General features: G+C 38.9%; 1 long non-coding RNA gene across 1 annotated transcript in view; it reads left to right on the top strand.

Annotated features, from left to right (window-relative positions):
• Positions 1-17425, top strand: part of LOC136876856 (uncharacterized) — a 54374-nt gene extending 36949 nt beyond the window's left edge. The window contains exon 3 of the long non-coding RNA XR_010860673.2: positions 17270-17425. This is a non-coding gene — a long non-coding RNA (uncharacterized lncRNA). The remainder of the gene's footprint in view (positions 1-17269) is intronic.
• The last annotated feature ends 4757 nt before the right edge of the window (positions 17426-22182 follow it).

Here is a 22182-nt window from a genome sequence, read left to right as displayed (position 1 = left end):
TTCTTTAAGATCCACTCTAGAGAAGAATTGTCCACCAGCTAGACGAGGGAATAAGTCCTCTGGACGGGGAATTGGAAATATATCTGTGTCGATTTGTGCGTTGATTGTAGATCGGAAATCACCACAAAGTCGTACATTGCCATTAGGTTTCTTGATTACAACTAGTGGAGTGGCCCATTGACTGGAATTGACTGGTACCACTATTCCAGCTTCTACCCATCTTTCTAACTCCTTAGTGACCTGGTCTTGAAGTGCCAGGGGTACTGGACGTGCTTTGAAAAAGCACGGCTTAGCTCCTGATTTCAGCTGTATGTGAGCTGTATAGTTTTTGGCGGTTCTGAAGACTTCAGGAAACTGCTCGAGGAGAGCCGTAATATCAGAAGTAGGTTGCAACGTAGATACTACGTTGATGTTGTCATGAATCTGGAAGCCGAATAAATTAAAGAGATCCATGCCCATAATGTTCGATGCGGTGTAGTTGTTGACTACGAGTAGTGGAATGACCTTCCAAATTCCTTTATAACTGGCTGGAAGCGTGATTTGGCCTTGAATGTCAATCTTCCGTTTGTTAAATGTAACAAGCTGGATGTCAGCTGGAGAGCATGAAGGTGAACCTAAGTCGTGATATGTAGCCAGGTTAATGATACAGGTGATCCAGTGTCTAACTGAAAATCGACAGAACGATCAGAGAATGATAGAGGAACGCTGATCTTGTGAGAATTCTTGGTGGGAAGAATAAAATTTATCTGATCAACTTCCATGTCCTGTCGGGGCTGTATATGCTTCGGGAGCGCTGCAGGAGTCTTAGCAGGGCGGAGCGAACTCTGACATACAGTCTTGATGTGTCCTACTTTATTACATCATTCACAAGTGGCTTTGAAAAAACGACAGGCACGACGTTCATGATGTTTGAAACATCCTCTGCAGGAAGGCAGGAGTTGCGACTTACTCTTAGAAGTGGGCTTCCTTGGAGAAGAACGAGAGGGAACAGGGCAAGAATGCTTGGCAGAGAGCGACTTGGCTGCGCGGTTCAAGGGAGCAGAGGACTGGCGGGCTGGAGTAGAGACTTGAGCGGCTTCGTGTTTAGAAGCTATTTCTGCCGCAGTCTTGGTAGTAAGTTCGTATACCGTAGCAATACGCTGGACGTCTTCTAAAGAAGGGTTACTCTTCTTGACAGCGTCAAAACGAACTTTGTCCTCAGGAGTATGCAGAATGACCATATCCCGAATGAGGGAATCGGTATAGGGCGTACCACAACCGTCCTTGGAACATATAAACTGGCAGGGTTTAACTAGACCTCGCAATTCCGCTATCCATTCAGCATGAGTTTGATGCAGTTGCTTCCTGCTCTGAAAAAATTTGTAGCTAGCGGCCACTATGTGCGGGGCTTTAGCATAGTGTTCAGTGATACGGGCCAAGAGCTGTGCGAACGGCACTTCAGAGAGTTGCTCCTCTGGACTTAATTTTTGTAGTAATTCGCACGTAGCATTGCCAACCGAACTGAGAAATAGTGCACGTTGGCGCTTGTCATCCGTGATGGAATGGCATATGAAATGTTGCTGTAGGCGGGTGAAATAGACTGACCATTCTTCCTTAGCCGGATCAAAAGCAGAGAATGGAGGAATTGCTGAGGGCTGTGTAGAAACAGAAAGAGTTTGCATAGCTGTGAGCAATGCCGCTTGTTGTTGCTGCATGAATTGCTGTTGTTGCTGCTGTAGAGCTTGCAATACGGCAGCTAGCTGCTCGGCTGTAGCCATGTTGAGATGCGTGAGAGAAAAGAACTTGTCTAGCAGCATGTACGGAGCTGGCTGGAGGCGAGACCTTCACCAGAACAACTGGGAGTGTGTGAGAGAGCAAGCAAGCTGAAGCGTGCCAAACAGGTGCTGCGAGCGAGAGAGAGCCTTGGAATGTTGGCTGACTGTCCGTAGTTCGAAGGAGGCTAATAGTTGCACTGTAGAAAAGGCTAACTGCTGGTAGAGGCCGTACAGGTTCCAATGTGGAGTGGTGATAGTGACGGAGTATAGTGTCACTGTGCCAATGAGTGGACGATATCCTGTAAGAGTTTGTTGCCCTGTCACGAATGAGTTGACGACAGAATGTAATCAGTTTTGTACCTCGTTTCGAATGAGTGGGCGACACACTGACCACTGTTTGACTTCGTCGCCAATGTGTTGGTGGCAGATGGCACGTAGTTTTTTTTTTTTTTTACCTTGTTGCTAATGGGTTGTGTTGTAAACAAGATAATGTTTACAAGAACACAACTTATTTATTTGCTTCACACAGAATTCTACAGTATGTACAGGAATAAAACATAAAATTGTCTTGAAGCAAAGTAGATGATTAATCTTGAGAGAGTTTCTGTTTCTATACACTATGTACACTCTGAATGTATTTACACTCACTGCTATCTTGAAAAGATAGTTCTTGGGAAAGATATAGTTCGTGATAGTTGAAAACTATCATTTGCACTAGCATAGATTAGCTAAGAGAGTTCCTTCTAACTTGAAGTGTCTGAGTTCATAAGCCTGTACTAAATGAAAGCTATGTTCACAATTAGAGAATCTAATGTGTGTGTCGGAGCTTGAGTGAGCTTGGGGATGTGTGGCATACAACATCGGGGCTCGACATGGATGAAGGAACGGGAAAGTGGAGTAGTGACCTGAGGTGAAACCTCATACTACCAGAATTCCGTCCACCTGGTCGAGACACATTTTTAAGAGGAGTAGCCTCCGTGTTCGACGTTCAGTGTATTCTGGAGCAGGACACTGGGGAGAATCCTCATAAGTGACAGACAGGGAGCTCCTTATATACTGCACACGACGTAACAGACACGCGCACTGAAGACTGCGCTTCGAGTCTCGAATGATCCACGCTTGCGTGCGTGTGGCTGGCTGGTGCTGAGCGAAGAGAGCGGAGGACATACAACACTTATCCTACAATAAAAGCCTAATATTAAAAATCCCATAAAACACATTAATATAACAAAGAAAACTCTAAAAGAGGAAAATACAATAAAACTTACAGTGTCAAAAGTGTAACTATGCATGACAATTGAGCATCAAGCAGGCTGGATAGGCACTCAGTGATATAATGCCTTGTTTACCAGTGTGGTTAGAGCAGCTCAGGGAAGCAAGTTGGCAAGCAAGGGGCGGGGAGGGGATAATAAGCTGACATCAATATCTCGGGAGGTAACACAGCTACGGGTTCATTGCTCCTTTACCCTTATTCCTACTTTTAGTTTTCTCCTTTTTCTTCCCAATACGTTGAGCTATTAACTTAAACAATGGATTCTCTTCTGAACCGTTTTCATTCAGATTAAATTCACTGTTATTTATTCCTTTGTACCAAGTAAATTTCAATACCTTCCAGGATATCCATAAATCTAACTTTTTGGGCTAAATGAGTAAGTTTCATATGTTCCTCCATTGCTGAATATCTTTTATGTTAAACCCGATGATGTGTTCTTTATACCAGACAACCAAACTCCTCCCTGACTGCCCAATATATTGTTCACATGTTTGGTATGTCAATTTATACACTCCTGATTTCTTGTATTTATTGATTTATTGTTGATCTCTATGCCATTAGAATTAAAGATTATGTTATTACAATATAATAATGATTATGTTATTAGTCCTGTATGCAACATCAATATTCAGTTTTTTAAATTTACTCACTAAATGATATAATTACTTATTTCTAAACATCAAAATCCCGTACTTCTTTTTCTCTTCTTTTCAGTCTACAGTTAAAATTGTTCTTCATTTTATTAACAAAACTATTGGAGTATCCATTATTATGTGCAATTTGATAGATTATATTCATTTCCTTATTAGCCCATCTGGTGGCCATGATTGTTAAGGCACTGAAGTCTAAACGCTCCCGTTGGTCGAAAAAATTTTCACCATCAGAATGTTGGCCGGCAGGGTAAGCGAGGTGCCAAAAGCGTGCCAAAAGCCTGGATTAAATTCCAAACCTCTCCGCAGTGCTCATATGGACTGAGGGCATATGACGCTGCTGATGGTGATTCGTCCGTCGGATGGAGATGTTAAGCCTTGAGCAGACCCCTTGGTGCTATTCGACAGGAGTAGGCTATGTGCTGGCACCAGGTTTCACCCTCTCCATACTATCATATATCACATCATTCATTTCATCTCATTAACTACTCTGATGAGGTTGACGTCAGGAAGGGCATCCAGTCATAAAAACCCGCCACAACAGATTCATCTCACCTCATACCCGACCCCGTAGGGAAACGGTACAAGGGTTGGACAAACAACATATTCATTTCCTTATTAAAGTTTTCTTTAGACAGAGGAATTATCATGGCTCTATTAATCATACTGTAAAATGCTGCTTTTTTTCTGTTGTCCTGAATGATTTTAACTACAGTAGAACTCCGTTTATCTGAAATAAAGGGGGCGGAGCCATTTCGGTTGATGCGTTTTCTCGAATGACACGTGGTAAATATTTTGGGAAGTTAACTGTCGAAATAAAAATGCATAAACTCTGTTAAGCAAAGGTGCATATTGTATTGTACCATGAAAATTTTATTTCAAAGAGCATGAGGTCGTTCTAGGGCTGCCTAGTCCTTAGGAGAGGGTACAGAGAGGGGGGATCGCAAGGCAAAATAATAGATATAACTTTCTTCCATTTATTCAATCTATGAAAAGTTACCCTATTATATCGCTGAATTGTAGCGATCATAGATATTTATTGGAAAATATACCCCAATTCCAACAACAAAATATCGAAAAAATTATGTTGATCGTGTAAAAATCCAACTGAATAATGTTCACTTCAACCAGTTATGTCCATCATGACTTTATTGATGTAAAATAATAAAACATGTTGAAAGTAAGAATATATTCCACTTCAATGAAATCCTGAAGTCCTTTCTATTATCACTTGTGATTTCAGAGTATGTTTTCTATGTAAATTAAACAAAGTAAATTTCATAATTCCTTCTCATGAACATCTCAAACTATTTATATTCAAATATAAAACACTTGAAATTAAATTAAATTTTCTGGTAAAAAGTTCTAAATATTGTCCTGTTTTATGTAACTTATTATACACTTTATATGAATATTGCTAATTAAGAGTTTATTGTTCGCCTTCACTATAAATAAAGCACTGAATTGAAATTCTAAAGTTCTAACAAGTGAGAGCATATGATATTACAAAGCGCACTGTCTTCCAAAAGTCCGTCTGTATTTTTAAGTATTGTAAAATGTTAATTTTTATAATCTGCTAATAATTGTTTATTAGGTAAGTGAGCCTCTGAATTGAATTAAAGTTCTTTGTCAGCAATGACATTGTCTGTAAGAATTCTGTTGAAAGCAGAATTATGTTTCTGAATGAAAGGACACTTATATCACCTGAATTATGTCTTCTTGTTAAGCTCGAACTGTTGAATACTGCTCCACAAGCAGCAATCTGGAACTCAGCTAACAGCAAGCACCACGATGTTCCATAGTACCACATCCCTGGAACCGCCTCTCATAGTACCAAGGCTACGTTCCGCGTTGATCTGAATCAAATCTCCGTCGATCTACGTCGTTCTCTGTCGTCTTGAGTCAGGATTTCTCAGTGGCTTTAACACAAGAAAGTCCATCTGACTAGGCCACTGATAGAGTGTCCTATGTTGAAACGAGCACCATTTGATTTGTGGTGTTAGAACTGATTATAACTGCTTCAGAAATAATCACCATTCACTAGATGAGAAATGTGTTGAAGCACTGTTTCTTTACATGTGATAAATCTCATAATTAGACCATATTGAAGATAATGTATTAAAGTTGAAAACTTTTTATTACCACCTATTCAATACAAAAATAATGCACTCAATTATTTATAAAATATTCATGAGGTACATTGGTTAATAGGACATGTTTCATTCGTCTTTGCAAACATCATCAGCTATAAATACACAAAGCTTAAGGTCAGGGCCCCGAGTTTATTTAAATGGTTAAAAATGTCGTTATATTAAAAGAATGGTAAAGTTGTAATAAAAGTGGTTGTATAGTATTAAAATTAGACTGTAACATATTATACAGATTAGCATCAAAGATTTTTCATAAAGTACAATGAATATTAATAATCTGAAAAGTAAAAACAATCATAAAGGTTGTTAAAATAGAAATGATGTAATAGTAGACATTAAAAAGAACTTTTTAAAAACTAGTTTTTAACTTTAATGCACTGTTTCTTTTCATAAGTTGCAATAATTGGAAAATCTTATCAGAAATAACTCTCATTCTAAGTACAGTTCATCATGAGTCACTTTCACAGTAAAGAAATAAATAGCTCTCTCTCATAATATATTGTAATGTTCCTTCTCACTCTCACAGTTCCTCAAATATTCATGTACAAGTCCTATTATTCACAATCTCACTGAATTATGAAGTATGCGTAATGTATTACGGCATATTTACAGTTCATTAAACAGTCTATTCACACGAATTGGTTTCAGATGGTACAGTCTATTACAAAAATTAGTAAACAGTCTTCATGCACAAGTTAAAGTGGTTTTAGACTTTGATAATATTCAAAATAGTTAATGCCTACACTCACGATGTTCTAAGTTGGAACAGTTCATGATCATTAAAATTTTAAGTAGTCGTGCTAGCTTCAAGTTTGTTAAAAATATTCACACGGAATCGAGATATTTTAGAAGTTCCAATATTGGCGAAATATTATGAGTCTTATAACTTTGATGTTATAAACACGTTAATTTCTGAAGTTCAAATGTCCCTGATGAATTGTAAGTCCAACAATTTCTCAAGAAAATCCACTGGTTACTCACTGGTTTTCACATAAACTTTAAGTGTCAACTTGCTGTTGAAAATTATACAAGTATCACGATGTTCCCGTAGAATGAACACTGAGTTCGACTTCACTTGTCGCGAGCAGCATGTCTTGATGAGCCAGCTGTGAGCTAAGAATCTGAACTGGTTTGCTTCTCCCTGGATCGCGGCTTATATTCCATAAGGCCAAGGTTACTCGCCACGTCACGAGGGAAAATGTGGTTTCTTTCTTGCTATTATCTCTTGAACGCCTTGATGAAATTTGTTGAGATTGACATATATTTGCCTTCAGAACACTAGCTACATGATGAGGTATGTCTCATTTCTGTATCTTCATCCGTTTAAATGTTAGTAAATTTTTATTCCAGTACATTCGCGAGAAAGGCATACAACATGTGGCCCTGACGTCACCCGCAGGTTCATCGCTCGTGACGTGTCCTGCTTGCTATGAGGAACTTCGTATCGAGCTCACATAAGATGTCGGGCACATGAACACATATTACTGCCGTCCTTTTCCACATATTCCGGCAACTTTAAAATAATGTACCTGGCTAAAACAGTTCCTGGTACAGTATATTAACATTAAAATGTTTACATAATGTCACTCATTGTAAAAAATCAGTGATTTTCTTCTGAATTTTCTTGGTGCAGCACTGTCGTGCAGCTATGTTGTGCCGCCGTTTAATCAACAATACATCAGCTAGATTCATTGCTTTGTTCAACAAAGTGCAAAGCAATCTGAAATAATGACACAATTTTTTTTGTTACTACTGAACTGAATAATGTATACAGTAATTTTATTACAGTACTGTAATTAAAGCGTGTGGTATAGTATTTTAATAAAAATTCAAGATCAATCTTACCTCCAATGCATTGAATCCATCATCTGCTATAACTTGATTCTCAGAACTGCTATTATCAAGGTGAGAATCATCTGCATAATCTTCATGATAAATAATAATAATAATAATAATAATAATAATAATAATAATAATAATAATAATAATAATAATAATGATAATGATAATAATAATAATAATAATAATAATAATAATAATAATAATAATAATAATAATAATAATAATAATAATACAGTAGTGATAATATAAATTCTTGCTTGTTTGAGAAAAAATATATCATGGAACGAACTAGAGGTTAAGAAACTGTTTTGTTTTATGCTACACATGCATTCTGGTATAAGTCATAATATAAACATAGGGTGTGCTTAGTAGCTCTCAGCACATACAGCAAGAGAATTACTAATATCGACGGCTAAGAATGAGAAGCTAAAAACAAAATATTAAAATACAATTTTGCCAGAGCATTTCGGTTAAGACGGGTTTCAGTTAAACAAAATTCGGTTAAGCGGGGTTCTACTGTATTACTAATTATTGTATCTGTTTGAGTGGGCTTCTTATATATTTGATACTGAAGATGATTCTTATGGCTAGTGACTGTTAAATCTAGATAATTCAAACTTTTTAATCTTCTGATTCTAATTATAAGATATAAACTTCATGATAATTGATCTGTATTGAACTGTGATTGCATGAATAGTTAAATAATTTATTTGTAAGGTCCACCTTTTTAATACAATGTTGTGCAATGTGCTACATTACATCTTTGATATTAGTTTGGGACTAGTTTTGACCTAAAAACTAGACCATCACCAGCCATAACACATTTTACACGGTTACATCATATGATCCAAAACAATGTACAAACACAATGGCATTAAAATGAACTGTGTGTGAAACACATAGGAATTAAAATAAGACCGGATTCTTAAATGTGTCATTGTGATCACAAATTGTCTTCAGATCATTTGAACTTTTTAATGCAATGCAACACATTTAAGAATTCAGTCTTATTTTAATTCCTATGTGTTTCACACACAGTTCATTTTAATGCCATTGTATTTGTACATTGTTTTGGATCATTTGATGTAATTGTATAATTTTGGTATGGCTGATGATGGCCTAGTTTTTGGGGTCGAAACTAGTCCCAAACTAAAATCAAAGATGTAATTGTAGCACATTGCACAACATTGTATTGAAAAGGTGGACCTTACAGTATAAATAAAATATCTAACCATTAATGTTCTGATTCTAATGTGAAATGAACATGCTTACCAAAAGCGTTTAAATGTTTCAAGACTTCATCAGGTTTTACCTCATGTTCATTGATCATCACAAAAATATTGTCTACAAATCTAAACCAATTATCCAGACCCTTTATTTTATTTATTATTTTGTTGTGTTCTAAATCATTCATATAAATATTTACTAAAATTCCAGATGTCAGTGAGCTCATAGCTAGTCCCTTAGATTGTTTATAGATAATATTATTAAACATAAAGTAACTGTTTTCCAATGCAAAAGTCATTATAGTAATAAACTAGAGGACCCGTGGTACGGTACTACACAGCATTTGTTATGAATAGGTCAGATAACATGTCTTGATACAGCATTGCTCCCTGTGCTGCATGAGTGCTTTTTTTAATGCTTAGTTTTAGGATTTGTATTACTTATTAATTGTGTGGCAAGTGAATTTTTGTATATATCTTTATTGTGATGACTGACATTTTATGAACTACTGTTTAGTTTTAGAGTTATTGCTCTGTGTTTAATTTAAAATTTTAGTTCTAGATTATTCTGTTTTGCATGAAACTTTGGCCTAGTAGCAGCCCATATTGTATGGAAAGTAGTTGATCCTTTCAAATAAATAATAAAAATAATTGTATATATTGACACTTTGTGCTATGGATATGATATACGCGATACCTACTGACACTGGGACTGTCGCCTATTAGCCTAGCAAACCTGAAAACTGTTAATTCAATGTTAAACTCGGACATTTTGGACATTTTCTTTCTAACCCACATGCTAGTGGAGGCTGAACTTGAATTTAAACAGCATCCAGAGTGTCACAATTCATTTCAGTGACTCCGAACGGTATTGATTCAATACTAATATTGGTCGTTTTCGATGATTTTTACATATCACTTCCTCTCAACCCCCCAACTGTAAGGGTGCTAGGAGTGCCTTAACCCCACAATATTTTGCTGCAGATTGTAAGATGTGTGTTCCAAGTTTGGTTGAGAGCTATGCTGCAACATACACATATACTTTCATACTTGGTCATTTTGGACATTTTCTTTATTCACCCCTCTCACCCCTCTCACCCCTCTCACCCCTCTCACCCCTCTCACCCCTCATGCCAACAGTGGCTGAACTTGGACTTATGTCATCTGGAGTGTCACTACTCATCTCAGCAACCCCAAAAACTGTGGATTCAACAATTATTTTGACATGTCACTCCCTCCCCACTCAACCCCTAGGGGTTCTAGGTGTGTATTTCTCTCTAGATAGTATTCAGATGTGTACCAAATTTGCCGGCCCCGTGGTGTAGGGGTAGCGTGCCTGCCTCCTACCCGGAGGCCCCGGGTTCGATTCCCGGCCAGGTCAAAGATTTTCACCTGGACCTGAGGGCTGTTTCGAGGTCCACTCAGCCTACGTGATTAGAATTGAGGAGCTATCTGACGGTGAGATAGCGGCCCCGGTCTCGAAAGCCAAGAATAACGATCGAGAGGATTCGTCGTGCTGACCACCGGACACTTTGTAATCTGCAGGCCTTCAGGCTGAGCAGCGGTTGCTTGGTAGGCCAAGGCCCTTCAAGGGCTGTAGTGCCATGGGTTGTTTTTTTTTTTACCAAGTTTGGTTGAAATAGCAGGTTTGCTTATAGTCGGCATCATTTACAATTGATTAGCTTCACAGATATTTTTATGTAAAGACATTGCTCCTAAATTGTACACAACCCACTACGTACAGTATGTATTGCAGGCTAGCATAAGCCACCTGCAATTATTGGAATGAAATGAAAACCTACAACCTGTTTTCCAGTCATGGACTGGGTCAGGGATGTCATGAATGAAGCATATATAGGCTATTAGTACGATGAGGTTTCCACTCCCAAAGTGATTTATTAATGGCTGATAGATGCTATGAAATGAGAATGGAAAGTGTTGCTGGAATGAATGATGATAGGGAAAACCAGAGTACCCGGAGAAAAACCTGTCCCCCCTCCGCTTTGTCCAGCACAAATCTCACATGAAGTGACCGGGATTTGAACCACGGTATCCAGTGGTGAGAGGCCGACACACTGCTGTCTGAGCCATGGAGGCTCTCTGCAATTATTGGAGTGATCATTCAATGGTTTGATTTTATGATTACTCAAACTTGACTCAACTTAGACACCTATCATGGCCTGATGATTCATCGGAAGGTAATTCCGGAGATAATAAAACAAAAATGAAGCAAATTGGTTGAGTAGAACAGACGGACGGACTGTACAAAGATGTTTTTATGTTCTTATGAAATTTATGTTTGTATACATATTCTTAATATCAAAACTATGAATTGTATTTGTGTCCAATATTTTAATGAGCCGCGAAGTACATGAGAGGTATTGCACTCCATTTAGCATTCCTCACTTAAGTTAGTAAGGAAACGAGCAGCACAACCATGAGAGATTACATGAAAAAAAGAAGAAGAAAAAAGAGACCTCCATCTAAAGACATTTTGCCAACATTCATCAATGAACTGTCAGATGCTGACTTGGATTGATGACATGCAGGTTGTTATAAATTTTGGGCACTTTCCCGCATGAAAGCACTTGCTCAAAAGTTGCTTTGTTGTTTTTTTTTTCAGTGAAGTGTACGAATGTCAATCAAATATAAACAGGATTTTTGTTCCTGAACATCAACAGATGGTAGAACTGGCCCCAGGCTTCTGCTATGCTTAGGCGGGACCGTTAGGAGTGGGGAGAGCGTGCTGTTAGATATTTATATTTCCTGCCGTTTCATCAGTAACGCTCACGATGTCAGAGCAACAGGTGCACCCCTCCACTGCGCAACGCATAATTATAAAAATGTTTTGCTCGTGCTGGAGTTACAGTGACAGAAATTTGCCAGAGATTGACTGCACAGTTTGGTGATCAAACGTTGTCAAGGACGTGTGTTTGCTTGGCATAAAGAGTTCAAGGAAGGATGAGAACGTGTGGAAAATCAACAACATGATCACCGTCCTCAGACCAGCATTATAGAAGAAAACATTTGTTTGGTTAAAGACATTATTGACAACGATCGACGGGCAACAGTATCAGAAATTGGAGAACAAGTCAGATTCAGTTATGGGAGCTATCAAACAATCATCATAAACAACCTACAGTTCCCTAAAGTATGTTCCAGATGGGTCTCTCGCCTTTTAACCGAAAATCTGAAGTTGAGATGTTTGGAGATCTGTCAGAGGCTTTCAGCAAGGTTTGCAGAAGAAGGTGATGCATTTTTGAGTCAGATCATCACCTGCAACAAAACATGGGTCCATGACTACTCTCCCGAATCCAAACAAGTCAGTAAGGAGTGGCAGAGGAAAGGGGAGGCAGCACCAGTGAAAGCCAATGCTCGACTGTCAGCTGGCAAGTTTCTTGCAACTGTTTCTTTCGATCGGCGAGGCATTTTGCTAATTGAATTTTTGCATGAGCGATGCACAATCAGTGCTGCTTACTACTGCGAGTTGTTGAGCAAGGGGAAGGTTGCATATCGTCGCAGACTCCATACTGCAGCTCTATCTCCAAGCTACAGAAAATGCACCGGACTACACTTGATCATCCTCCTTACAGCCCAGACTTACCCCCCTTCGATTTCCATTTGTTCAGGCCGCTTAAAGAAGCTCCAGGAGGGCAACAATTTGAAGATGACGAGAGTGTGGAAGACTTCGTGCGCAACTGGCTGGTGACACAACCCTGTTCTTTTTACAATGAGGGCATCAAAAAGCTGCCCATACGGTGGGACAAATGCATTTCCAAAGCAGGACAATATGTGGAAAAATAAATTGTAATTGCCTTGTGTTTTTCAATAAATTAATTTAAACAAAAAATAAAATCCCGTTTATATTTGATCCTCCCCTCATAGTTCACATAACACATTGTCTTCAGGGCATAAGAAATCCCCATTTTACTATTAAACTGGAACATAATCCTCCACATGTTATCTTGTGGTGGGTTTACAGCAACTACCCTGTTTGGTCCTTCATTTTTTTAATGGGCGCATAAATTCTTCATCTTATTCAAGAATGGTGGAGATGTGGTTAATACCACAGCCGAGAGACAGAAGCCTAATGAATGATGTATGGCTGCAATCTGACTGGGCACCAGCACACATCGCCTTGTCCATGACTGAAATTTTGAATGAACACTATGCAGGCTGCGTGATAGGCCATGGTTCACTGATATCACTAGTACCATTTAGGTGGCCACCATAGATTTCATGTCTTACCATTTTGGACTTGTTGTGGGGTATCATCGAGGAACATGTGTCGTTGTGTTATTACAATGCCAGTGACCAGTTATGGAGGGCTGTGGAAGATGCCTTCACTGCCATTAGCCCACAAATGCTGCAACAAATGCCACATAGGACATGGAGGCATATTAGTTTGTATTTTGTGCATCAAGGAGATACTAGATATATAAGGTAAAGTAGTCTGGCTCCACTGTGTAGGGAGCAACACGTCCGCCTGTCACCCAGCAGCCCCAAGTTCGATTCCCGGCTGGGTCAGGGTTTTTTAATTGTAATGATTAATACCTGTGGGCTGGGGACTTGGTGTTTATGATGTCCTTAATATTCCTTAATATTTCTCCCCAGTGCAGCAGTGGGCTCATCAGTTGGAATGCTACACCTTTCCAAGACAATGGTGGCTAGTGCACCATTGAGACACAACTACAAGCCTCCTACGTAGGTCAATGCAGTGATGGTGGCCTAAGGAAACATGTACCTCCACCTGTATAAATGACTGCTACACTAGGGCAAAACACTGGTAATTTCACAACTGAAAAGGCCTATAGAGTTTGAATATTTTTAACATTTGCAATCAAAATTAAATTATGACTGTATTATTACATAGGGGTATGGTGACTTCTCACCCACCCTGTAATGATAATAGCAGGAGTCTTCATATCATCACCATAAGCATTCTGTTGGAGTTCATTAATGTATCTCTGATTACAGGTTCTTAGATGACAAATGAGGCCAATTCCAGTCTTTTTTTCCTTCTTTTTTCTGCAAGCTGCTTTACATCACACCGACACAGATAGGGGAAAGGGCTAGGGAGCAGCTGTGGCCTTAATTAGGGTACAGCCCCAGCATTTGCCTGGTGTGAAAATGGGAAACCACGGAAAACCATTTTCAGGGCTGCCGACAGTGGGGTTCGAACCCACTATCTCCCGAATACTGGATACTGGACGCACTTAAGCGACTGCAGCTATCGAGCTCGGTAATTCCAGTCTTACAAGCTCTCCTGCAATACTGACACATCAAGTCTACCAAATCCCATTTAATCTTCTCTGATTTTCTTGTTCTCTTTAACAATTTCTGTTGTCAGATTTGTGCCTTCATGGCTGTTCACAATGTAGTGGGCCCATGTGGAAAATATGCTGCCATATGGACTGATCAGATGCTACATTCCTCAAATCAATTTGGTACTTCTTCATATCAAACTTAAGAGAATCCTTGTATAGTTTTTGCTGTCTGCTCCTGATTGAGTTGTTCATCCTTCAATTGAGAATTGAGAATACATCACTTGCTTTGGAACACGTGCGTTTGGTAATTATTGCCTCAGTGCTAGTGGTATTGGACTCTTAAACCTGTCATATCATTCTCAATATTCTTCCAAGACAGCTTTGGTAGTATTTTTTCAGTAATTTTAAGTGCATTTTGTAAGTTATCAAAGACTAGTATCCATAAGTAAGTGATGGTACCACTATGATATGTTGAACATATAGTTTGGTCTGGACACTAAGGTAAGCTATTTTGCTTTACACTGCACCAACACAGACAGGTCTTATGGTGATGATGGGATAGGATTGGGAAGGAAGGTGATGCGGCCTTAATTATGGTACAGCCCCAGCATTTGCCTGGTGTGAAAATGGGAAATTATGAAAAACCACCTTCAGGGCTGCCAACAGTGGGGTTCAAATCCACTATCTCCTGAATTCAAGTTCACAGCTATGTGACCCAAACCATGTGGCCAACTTGCTCGGTGGTCTGGACACTGAAGTCACGGTTGTCAAATACTCTTCTAAGGAGATAGCCCTATGCTGCGCTAGTGCATCTGAGGTAATGCTGTATATTCAGAGTTTACGTTAGCATTTGATGAGAGGTGGCTGCCAAGTGTAGGGTCTCACTGCTGACATCGATGGAAAGTGTTGCCTCGCTGGAGTTTGGTACAAGTTGGTAAAGAACTTGAGTCTTCTTGGGGTTAAGTTGTAATTGGATACTAAAGTCCATGTCAAATGGGAAGCATTTTGGCCTTGATATTCTAGCGAGAAGTGCCCAACTAAGGAACTGCTGTGTTGTTATGTTATTATAGTGGAAAATTTCACTGCATTAAATACCTCTTGTGACAGTCCAGAATCATTTCTTCACACAAACAAGTGCAACTGAAACAACTTCCCATTTGAAACAATCTCTAGTATATGCTTAGTTGAATACATTCAAAATAGTTTGCAAGTTTTGCTCTATTTTGGCTAGAACAGCATTGTCGTCCACTGACAACTGAAGTTGAGGATACTTTGTTCTTGGTTCACAGCATGCCGAGATTAAACACCTTCAAATGTATTAACTGTTTCCACACCTTACCTCCACAAGATACACCTATAATCTCCACAATATAGAGAACAAAGTTGGGGTGATTAGATCTCTCTTCTTGATACCGTACCTGTTTTGTTGGAAGGGGCTCTATAGTTGCATTGCTGTAAAGAACAGAAGCAGTCATTTTGCTGCATAGCAGTTCATGTATTTTGGTGGACATCCAGGTAAAGCTTAGGACCTTCCAAAGTGCTTCTTAGACTATGGAGTCAAAGACTTTCTTAAGATATGTAAAGGTCATGTATAGAGGCTGGTGTTGTTCTTGCAATTTTTTGTATATTTGTCTGGCAGTGAAAACCATACCAATTGTGTCTTGGTTGGATCTAAAATCACATTGGGTTTCTGGTAGTGTCTCATCTATGAGTGACAGCAGAAGGTTACGTAATCTTCTTACTAACATTTTTCCATTAGCAGAAAGAAGGTGTTGAGTTGAAGACCCATAGACAGCTCTGTTAATGTTGAAGAAAGCTCTAGTATTGTTATTTTCTGCTAGATTCGGCATTTCAAGTGGTTTTGCTATCCACTATTGGTTCTTCAGCGGATTTCTTCTCTATACTTCTGCTTTGCTTTCTTGGTACTGTTGTGTTTTTGAGGCTGATTTGAGATATTTATGCCTAGTGTATGTTTTTCATTTTTAGTCTGAGGCTTTGAATTTATCATTTTCATCAAACCAGTCCTGATGCTTCCTGTTTACAAATCCTCACAGGCCAAGAGTACCATTAATTTAAATACTGGTCAGTTTTCTTCAATGTCTATTGGGTACTCAGATGGTAGTTTTTCCATTCAGAAGAGTACAGTATGCAAGTTTCTATTCAGTTTCCTCATCTTACTGTTGCCCGTGCCTTCTCTGCCAAGGGTTCCTACCAACCCCGGTTATGGAATCTCCTAATCAGAGTAATGTACATTGTTTAGACTCCATCAAGTTGTCGAATTTTCAGTGCACAGGAATTTCAAGGAATGTCATCCTAGATTTGATTTCTGCTTGAGTTAGGTTTTTCTTGGATATTAGGGTTTGGAATGGAATCAGTTCAGTCTTGGCCATATAACTGAGGAATTGCCTGATGCAAAATGTAAGATCCATTGTGCTGAATGTCTACATATAATAATATCCAAAGAATGCAATCACCGGGCGAGTTGGCCGTGCGTGTAGAGGCGCGCTGCTGTAAGCTTGCATCCGGGAGATAGTAGGTTCGAATCCCACTATCGGCAGCCCTGAAGATGGTTTTCCGTGTTTTCCCATTTTCACACCAGGCAAATGCTGGGGCTGTACCTTAATTAAGGCCACGGCCGCTTCCTTCCAACTCCTAGGCCTTTCCTATCCCATCGTTGCCATAAGACCTATCTGTGTCGGTGCGACGTAAAGCCGCTAGCAAAAAAAAAAAAGAATGCAATCACTTGTTAGTAGTCTTCAGTGGCTGGGAGTGGTGACTGTACACCAGCTGAATGTGGCATTGTTTCTACTTCCTTATCTCTTTCATTCTCCCTATTTGATCTCACTTGGTCAACCCATGTTCTCTTTCAACCTGAGAGGTATAAGGTTTGTGAGACCTCAGGAATATTTCATTTTCATGCCTTTCATGTTCCTTCTCTATCTGCATTTTTTAAAGTATCATAGCTCTTTTGTTAAGATAAGTTATAATAATTATGCCATTTTGTCTTTTAAAATAATGACACACACACACATGAGCCTATAATTGGATGATGAGTTGTATTTTTGTCCATTTAAGTCGTGCATTAACCCAATATTCTCTAATTGCAGCAATGCGACAACCTCAACATTGTGCAGCTGTGATGGCAAACCTACAGCAGAGATAAAGACTAACTCAACACACGTGTTCATCCCCTGCAACGCAGAGAATGAAGGACAAACTGCATGACTCAGAAGAATTTAAGATTCCTGAAACCATCTTATTAGTTGTGAAATGATAATTCTCCAGCCATGAAAATAAAAATACCAAAGAAAGAATGTAGAGTACATAAGGGACACTTAAAGGAAAATTCTATCATGAAGAATATGATATATATTTTAGCTATTATTGCTCCACTAGGTTTGGCCCTCGTTTCCTTACAGGTACTTTGAAGATAATCTGTAACCCTGAAGAGTGCAGTGCCAGACTGCAGTCTGCCCTTCAGCCAGTTGTCATTAAATGGATACAGGCCCATGCAAATTAATCAGAACACACAATAACATACACATTTGATGTGTTATTTTGCACTGGTTCATCTTCTTCTATTTCTGGCAATTATGACTGCATAGGATCATTCTAGTCAGTCCATCAACCAAGTCTCATCGAAGGAACTGTTCAGGCAGTGCAGTCCTCCTAGTACTTTTTTATATTTTGTGATCTTTGTGCCCTTTCTGGTGTTGAAAACATTTGTGTTGTGAGTTTCTTTCTTGTGAGTGTGAAGTGGATGCTATGTCCTGGATTTGTGTTTAATTTTATCTTATCTGTGGTGTTTTCTAGTGTCAGGCCAGTTTCCTTTGGATCCTCTCTAATTTATCTGATCCATCTGCATCCTACTGTGGTATTTTTTAAGTTGAGATTATACTGTACCAGTTATTTTAGAAGTCTCAAATCCTGCAGTCTCATTATGTGTCTAAAGAATCCCATTCTTCTCTTATGCATAGTATCAGTAATGGGTTTCAACTCTTTGTACACGACTTCAACTGTGGTGTAGTGAAAATTTAATTTTCATGACCACATCAAAATAAGCTTTCAAACTATTAGGTTATGTTCTGCACATATAGTACTGCATGTGTTGAAGAGATTTTAAGTAAAGAACAGAAATGGACAACTGGACACCAGTGGGATCCGAACCCACAACCTCCTAATTTTACATTGGTTGTTCTACCATCGAGCTATGGTGGCCTAGGTTATATTTGTTCTGTTGGAAAGGATCTAAGCTACAGATCTGGTACTGCTGCCATCACACTGTAGAGTGCGTACGAGTCGCCCGTTGTGAGCCGAGTCAATTAATATTGAATTTTCATGACCAAATTGTATTTGAAATAAACTTTCAACCTATTAGGTCGTGTTACGTACATTTAGTACATGTTGAAGAGATGTTAAGTACAAAACAAAAATGGCCAACCAGACACCAGTGGGATCCGAACTCACAACCCACACTGGTGTCTGGTTGGCCATTTTTGTTCTGTACTTAACATCTCTTCAACATGTACTAAATGTACGTAACACGACCTAATAGGTTGAAAGTCGCTTTTGATTACAATGTGGTCGTGAAAATTCAATATTCATTAAATTTGACTTTATTACCATTTATGCTTATTTCTTTTAATGATGTTGATGTTGGTTTTCGAAACACAATTTGTCTCTCTTCGCATGATATTTTGAGGCCAATTTTAGTTGCAATGTTGCAAGTTCTGATATCTGTATTTTAGCTTCATGTAAGTCAGTTGCTAGTAATGCAAAGTCATTGGTGAAACCAAGGCAGTTTGTTTTGACTTTTCTGCTTAATTTTTATTTTTGGGGGCCACTCTTAAAATCATTTCCTCATTACCATGCCTAGAGCACAGTTAAACAGTAGTGGTGAGAGTCCACCACCTTGGCATAGTCCTGTTTTGATCTCGTATGGTTCTGAAAATTCGCCCCTGACTTTTGACTTGGTGCTTATCCTAGTGGCAGCCGATATATCGAACGCTCACCCATTGTTTCTTGTGTCAAAACCAGACGGTAGTGCGCGGCTCATCCATGACGTAAGTCGGTGGACACCTTATTATAAGGTCCCGAAGTTCTCGTTAGCGACACCCGCTCGGGCTTTACAACGAATACCACCACACTCACAGATGATTAAGATTGACTTACGCTCAGGATTTTACCAGCTTCCTCTCCATCATCGTCATAGGCACTTCTACGGTGTGTATTATAAAGGCAAGGAATATGCCTTTACGCGCCTTCCCATGGGACATACGCTAGCCCCAGCAGTGATGCAACGCTGGGCGCTATCTGTGACAGATATTCTTTGTGATCAGTTTCATATTTCGGTCATCTGTTACCTCGATGATTGGCTATTCTACGCCAAAGCACTTCCAGTGGACGATATACTGTTATACTTGGATTTAGTGTTAGGCATTACCATTAACCACACTAAATCGCAACTCCATAATAAATTAATTTGAAGTGTAGTCCGAGCTGTCTTAGAATTTCTGGTAGAAATTCCCTGTTGATGCAATTGTATGCTTTTTTGAAGTCTATAAATGTTATCACCACATCTCTGCTTCTTCTCCTCATGATCTGATCAGAATAACTCCTCTGGGGAATGAAACCTCCGTCGTACTCTCCTAATTCCTTTTTGAGCTTTAATCTGATTCTGTTAAGGATGATTCTTGAAAGGATTTTGTATGTTATGTCTAGGAGCGAGATTCCCTTGTAGCTGTTAGGATCTCTTTTTTCCAGCTTTTTTGTGTGGTAGGCAGATAATGGCTGTCATCCAGTGTTCTGGTAGTTTGCAAAAAATTAAAATGTTGAAAAGCTGTCGATGAAGGGCAATTTTTGCTTATTTTCCTGCGTATTTCCAGATCCCTACAAAGATCTGATCTTCTCCTTGCACTTTGTAATTTTTCATCTCTTCCAGTGCATGGTAAACTTCTTGTAGTGTGTGTGGGGTTTGATGTCTTCTGATTGTGGTGTTATTGGAGTGTTGGTGTCCAATTTGAGAGTTCTGTTGGTTCCTCACAATGTAGGAGTTTATTGAAATATTTAGCAAGGATTTCAGCATTGTCTTTACTGTTATGGGCCAGCTTACCATTTTTAACCTTCGTTAGGAGGGTTGGGGATTCATCATTTTGGAATTCATTTTTTGAAAGGTTTTGTAGTAATCTCTCAGTGGTGTTTTCTTGAATTCTCCCTCACTTAATTTCAATGCCTTAATACTGTATTTTCTTGCATAATTAATGTACTCTTTTTTGACAAAAAATACAGGCAAGAACGTTGGATGCTAAATTATTCAAGGAATTCAGGTATTCAAAAAATTATTTATAATTTATTTACATTTAAAAGATACATCATTTGCATCATCATTTGGCATAAAATTACAGTGTGCGCTTTTTCCTAAAAAGTCAAATAATGCACATCAGGTAAGTTGGACACATGGGTTTGAAGTACCCACACTGGAAAATATTCTTCCCATTACAAGCTTATAATATGACCTGAAGTGAAATAAATATGAACTAATAAAAGAACAATTCATGTAAGTACATAATGATGACATACCAGCAGAAAAGAAAAGTCTTACCTTTTATAGGCTACCATCTTTGAGTTTGCTGCTACTGCTATCCCTGCTCACATCCCTCCATAAGAATTCAAGATTCCTGTTTTCTTGAAGCTCTTTTCAATCACCTTCGAAGAATTAATGTCTCAAGCACGCAATATCCACTCACAAAGGAGTTCCACAGGTTCTTTCTGAAACTTACCTGTTGGAGTAACTTCATGCATACATTCTGCCATCCAGCACTGATAGTTTTCACACTTTGTCCTTGAATGGTTTATTTATCAAAATGACCAAAGATTGAGGTACTGATGTCAGCCCACTCCAAATCGGTTGTCATGGTTTCCACAAAAACTGTCCAACAAGAGAAGCGCTGGGCATCAAAGGAGGGAGCCTCCACACTTTTTTCTTGGGTATGAACGTGGATCTCTCGCAGAAATTTTTCTTTACGCATTGTTTTTAATTTTGGAACAACGTAAAGTGTAAGCTTTCTGCCATAAGCTGTTACGGCAAGCACGGTTTTTCACTTCTAATAGTGCATACAATAACACTCGATCTCCTTTGCTTATCGATTGTTCGACTTCGTGGCATATCGAAACTGATTGGTGTCTGGTCTGTGTTTCCTATTTGGGAAAGCAAATATTCTTTCACTTTATGCTTCTGAATCACAAAGCGATGAATATCAGTTAAATTTTGGTTGAAATCAATCAGCATTTTATGGCATAATTTTGTTCTTCGTTGAAGAGAAAGTCCATTTCTCTTCACAAAATTAATCATCCAGCTTTGGCTAACCTTAAAATCCAAGACACTGATTCCGTGTACAGTACATACCCATCGTTTTGTAATAAATCACACATTTAAGCAGAGCCTCCTCTAAACTTGCCACTTTTCGGTCTGTGAAATGCTTTGCAAGACTTGGTCACTTGAAGTGCACTTTTTTGTTTCCGCCAGTAGTGCATATTGCATTCGGACACTAAATACTTGCCGCCTGCTGCCCTATTCCTGTATGTTTCAGCGTAACTGATCACCGCGAGTTTATATGATGCAATATTACTCAATTACCTGCTCACTGTGGATTAACAAACAATTTTGAGATCACAGAAAATGCATGTTTCATACCCAAAACACTCATAAAATATTCTTTTACCAGGCTGGAATAAAATGTCACTAGTCACTTCTGCGCTGATACACTCACTGAACTAGTACAGTGGTACTTTCTACTGGTTGATAACAGCATGTTGCACAGTATTTGGAATGCCCAGTTTCACAATAGGAAGGCTGCTACTTGAGTAGTTGACATCATTATTTCGAAACGCATCTGGAACTGTGTGATGGATGATAGAGGAAGTGGGTGCATCAAAAATGGAAACATTTCTTTTCCTCCACTTTGGAACCAATAATATTGGGATGCATGAATTACGCAAGGGCGTTACTTATGCAAGCAAA

This window comes from Anabrus simplex, chromosome 1 (genome assembly GCF_040414725.1).
Source record: "Anabrus simplex isolate iqAnaSimp1 chromosome 1, ASM4041472v1, whole genome shotgun sequence".
Classification (NCBI taxonomy): domain Eukaryota; kingdom Metazoa; phylum Arthropoda; class Insecta; order Orthoptera; family Tettigoniidae; genus Anabrus; species Anabrus simplex.
Note: the sequence above shows the minus strand (reverse complement) of the source record. Positions and strands in the feature narration are given on the sequence as shown.